Source organism: Cupressus sempervirens, chromosome 5, assembly GCF_028749045.1.
Source record: "Cupressus sempervirens isolate cs-2001-9-10 chromosome 5, ASM2874904v1, whole genome shotgun sequence".
Lineage (NCBI taxonomy): Eukaryota > Viridiplantae > Streptophyta > Pinopsida > Cupressales > Cupressaceae > Cupressus > Cupressus sempervirens.
Window position 1 is genome coordinate 356,898,075 of NC_143122.1, and position 4,833 is coordinate 356,902,907.

The 4,833-nt window shown below is 33.1% G+C and overlaps 1 long non-coding RNA gene across 1 annotated transcript; it reads right to left on the reverse strand.

Moving 5' to 3' along the window:
• Positions 1 to 458: 458 nt before the first annotated feature.
• On the reverse strand, positions 459 to 1,071 carry LOC149556203 (uncharacterized). The gene is made up of 2 exons (XR_016352338.1): positions 772 to 1,071; positions 459 to 650 (listed from the first exon to the last, which is right to left on the reverse strand). It is a non-coding gene; the product is annotated as an uncharacterized LOC149556203 (long non-coding RNA).
• Between the last annotated feature and the right edge of the window lie 3,762 nt (positions 1,072 to 4,833).

Consider the following 4,833-nt stretch of genomic DNA (forward strand, 5'->3'; position numbering starts at 1 on the left):
TTCTATGATGCTTAGTACTTCACCATTGCATTTGTAAAAGAGATCAAATACCTTTAGAAATTGGTTCTTGCCTAGTAAAAATTTATGACAGCATTATTGATAGATGATTCTCATCATTATGAGAAAATATTTCATTGACCATTATAGTCCAAAGATTTTATACAACCACAATAAGTACGAGAGAGGTAGATTTAATTACTAAAATACTTATACTATTGAAAAAAAAAAATATATATATATATATATATATATATATATATATATATATATATATATATATATATATATATATATATATATATATATATATATATATATATATATATATATATATATATATATATATATATATAACAACATATAGACAAAAAGTCTATGTGATTACAAAATGATTACATTATAATTTATAGTTTTTAAGTTTATATATTAGTTTATAACAGACTTTGTTATCATGGAAATATCATCTAAAAACATATTTAGTAAGATTTCATGGAAATAAAACAATGCCACCATAATGTACAATTTCAGATTTTCATCTGCCAAATAAAAATACAAAAATGGAGAAGAATTCTATCTTGCCCATCTTGGGAACATATTTTTCTATAAATTCCCACATAATTTGTCCCGCAATTTACTTTCATTACACGGTTCTGAAAAGTGAAACAAAAGTCAATTCCGGTTGAAATAGTTGCCTGATGCAAGAAAAATCTTGTACGATATATATGAATGAGACATGTATTACTAAATAAAACATAGTATTATGAATCTTACATTACATTCGCGTAAGGATTTATTGTGGTATGTTGTTAAAATATCAGCCGCCAGAGGGAGGGAAAAATACCATTGATGATCTTAGTTTGCATCAGAGAAAAGAGCTTTCTACTCCCCCCAGGGTCTTCCCAAATCATAAGGAAAGCAAAGTTTTCACTGCTTTTCTCAAATTTAGGAAGCCTTTGAGGGTAGTGGAAAACAACTCTCTTACAACTATAGGAATGCAGGTCATATGGTTAGTCGAGAAAAAGCCAGCGAAAACAAACAATTATATTATCCATCATCCATTCAAACAGAAGAAAAGGTTTGGATTCTGTTTGTTCAGTAGTTTTCAAGCCAATTTATACCGATTTTGAAGGAACTGTTCAAAATATTCTCAAGCGATAACATCTTATCCACAATCTTCACTTACATTATTCTTCTTATCCAATAGGAAAACGTTTATGACGTCTTTGGAAAGAGAGAATATATTACAGATGAAGGATAAACATTGCGAGTGGTGGGACAATTCTAAAGCTTTATCAGTTTTTAAACATTCAATGAAAGGAATAATAAATGAACGTTGTCAAAGAATATAAATTGACCTTCGATTAATCTTATGTTGAACAGGAGATTTAAGAATACTATACTGGCAGACCAATAAGTAACTTTTTATTCCAAATATTTGACATTTTACTACAACCTTTTCTGAGAAGCCGAACATATTCGTCCATGGCTGATTTTTTGGCTATTACTTTCTAAGACATCTAATATGTTTAGTTTACTTTCTATCCTCATAGGAATCGTTTTAGTTTGATTCATTGAGCTCGCAAGTCAATGAAATAATTTCGAGGCACAAAAGACATCTCTAAAGTTGTGAGTGGAGCTAGTTCAAAGTGAAAAAGAAAGCAAGCATGTGGAAGAAGACATGATATAATAAACCACGTATTGTAGTTAGTTTTTTCCTCATTTAGGTTGTTTTTTTTTTTTTTTTTCCCCTCATTTGACATTTTATAAATATAAAATTGAATATCTATCTTTATATATATATAAGGTCTTAAAGAGTTATGTTAAATCTTTGAGGAGATGTTCTTGCATAGGTCTTAAGATGAATTATTTGCATTATTGTTTTACTTTTTGAAATGCAATACGTTAAGTGAGAGATATATAGTTTGAAAGCAATATATTTATATATCTTCTATTTATGGATTTTTTTTTATAAATATATATTTTTTATTGGTTGGTATTTCACTCAGTAAGTTTGAATGGAAATGGGTTGGTTACAAAGAGATCTTCTGCTTTCTTGGCATTCCATTTGCTTTTTAGGCTTCGCCTATTGATCTATGGAATGCAGTGCTTGACAAGATTACCAAGAAGCTAGATTATTGGCTTACAATACCACTTTCTCTTGGGGGTAAATTCCATATTTTCTCAAAAATTCTTGTGGCTACTCATGCCTATTATTCTTCTTGTTGGGCTCCTTGTAAAGCCTCCCATCAAAAATTGGAAAGATTGCTCTATGATTTCCTCTGGGCTTTTGGTTTCGATCATCATGGCTTTCATAGAGTTTCTTGGAATTTTTGTTGTCTCCCAAAAGAATCTCGAGGCCTTGCCAACTTTCCACATAGAAACAAGGCCTTGCTTTATGTGCTAAATGGATTATTCATGCCACCACTAGAGATGAAGCCTGTAAGATTTTGGTTCAGCATTAAATTTCTTCCAGATTTCCCATCAATAGGCTTGCATGGAAAGGGATTGGATTTCACACCCTTCTCATCATGCAAGAACCTGTGCTCATATAGGGCTCTTTTGTTATCAAGAGTATATGCAAAGCTTGGGAAGTTATCAAGCCTTGGCTTTGCTGGTCTAGTGATGAGTTTCATAATGAACTCTCCTTGAATCAGCAAAATATTTGGTGGTCTCCCCTATTTACTATCCAAGGTAATCCCCTTGCAAATACTCAAGGTGCTAGTGCTCTATGTTTCTTCAAACAAGGCATCAAGACTCCTAAAGATTTGTTGTCTAGGGTTTCCATGAGTTTTAGATCTTGGGAAGATATGCAAGTCTAGTACTATCTTGCCCATTCAGATTGGCAAAATTTTGACTTAATGCTCTTTTTAATTCCAGTGCATTTAATTCATAAATTGGGTATTTAGTCTGTTAGACCTTGGTGGCATGACTGGAAGTGGTATCATGCCACTCCTTTCACTAGTAAAAAACCATGTTTGGGTTATAGATGGATTTCTCCCCATCTTTTGATGGTGGATATGCTCAATTAGAGATGGCATTTGCAATCTTCTCTTTCTCAATGGAGAAAGTACTTTGACACTTTTCGGAGTGATAATACAAAACCCAAGATTGCCCATTTTGCTTGGTGCTTAGCTTTTCAAGGTGATCCCCTTGGCCCTCGGTTCAAACATATTGGGGTTTTGGATACTAGATGCTCTTTCTATGGACAACCGGAGTCTTTCTTGCATATTTTCTAGTTTTGTAGACATGCTCAAAATTACTGGCACTAGATTAATGACTTATTTAAACTATTCAGGCCTGAACCCTTTTCTTGGCATATGTCTATTTTGGGTGATTGCCCCAAAATCCCTCAAAAATTTACCCAAATTTTGCATACCTTCAGGATGGAGATTTTGCTCACTCTATGGAAAGATAGAAATGTTGTTCTTGTCACTCATAGCTTTCTTGATATTAATATTGCTATGTACACTAAGGGGTGCATTTGTAATAATGTTACTATGTAGATACAAATTCAAGCAAACAAGGTGGCTTTGTAGGTGACTCACCTACAAGCTACTTAATCACTGGGACAATGCCCCTTGTACTATTGCTAGAGTACCTCTAGATGCCTTGGTTGATAATTCAACACCTAGAGGCCACCACCAACGGCGCCACTCCTCAAGCCACCATTTGCGCACTCTGCACTCCTAGGCTTCCTGCCATCACTCTCCTAGTGGTGGCGATGGTGAATGGAGCTGCTGCTTGATTTCCCCGCCTAGTGGTGGCACTGGCTGGTCCTCGAATTTGTGTCCTGGTTCTTAGCGGGCAATCTCTAAGAAATGGCCTCGCCTAGATCTAGCAATTTTGCCTATGTGACCAGATATTAAGGACATTGACCAGACTACTAATCCTACTGCTACTGTTATTGATGATGGCTGGATTGTTCCTAGCCCACCCCCAATCCCAAAGATGATTGGGGTTTTGATGATCATGACGAGCCACCTCCCTGAGTAGGCACCGCTTTAGCTGCCTGGGGTTTCTTTAATTTTTTTTTTGATGAATAGTTTATGATTCTAGCTTCGGTAGTGTGAACTCTTGCAAGGCGATCTTGTATCCCCTAGCCCTTTTTTGTGAATTGTAATCTTGGTATATTATTTATTAATAGAGAAGGACTATTCATCAAAAACAAACTATAAGGTATGGTTAGATGTCATTAAAACTTAAGAAATAATCTTCTTAAGTACATTATATGAAATAGTTAAGTTATTATGTTTGTGACTTTATTTTTAATAGTGTATTTTATAAATATGAACATTTTTTATTGCAACCAAGTGAGATGCATGTGTAGAAACATTACCACATAGATAAATATTTAGATGTTCTATCATATTCTAGTTTTAAGAATGATTTTTTAACCATACATCATAATAGATATTATTTATCATGTCAGTAATGATGTAGAACTTTGAAGGCATGCTTAAACATAAGCAATAATTTCCCAATAACTTCATATTAAACTAAATTTTCTTATCTCCTCACTCTAAATTATAAATTTTTTGATATATAGAACACTACATTTATAAAAATTAACTAGAATAATGTGATCATTTTTTTGAGTTAATAAAATCATGAGATTTTATAATTCAGTTCTTCAATAAGGTCCTAGTGTTGATGTATAAATCTCAACTAATACGTGACCATTCATTTTCTCTAGTCTCTTTATATTCAAAGATCTCTATCTAAATCACTTGTGTAGTCTATCTAATACGTATCAAATATTTTAGTAACATAATTGATTCCTTGGTTGAGTTTGGACAAAGGCAAGTTCTTTGAAAAGTGATAAATATTAGCTTC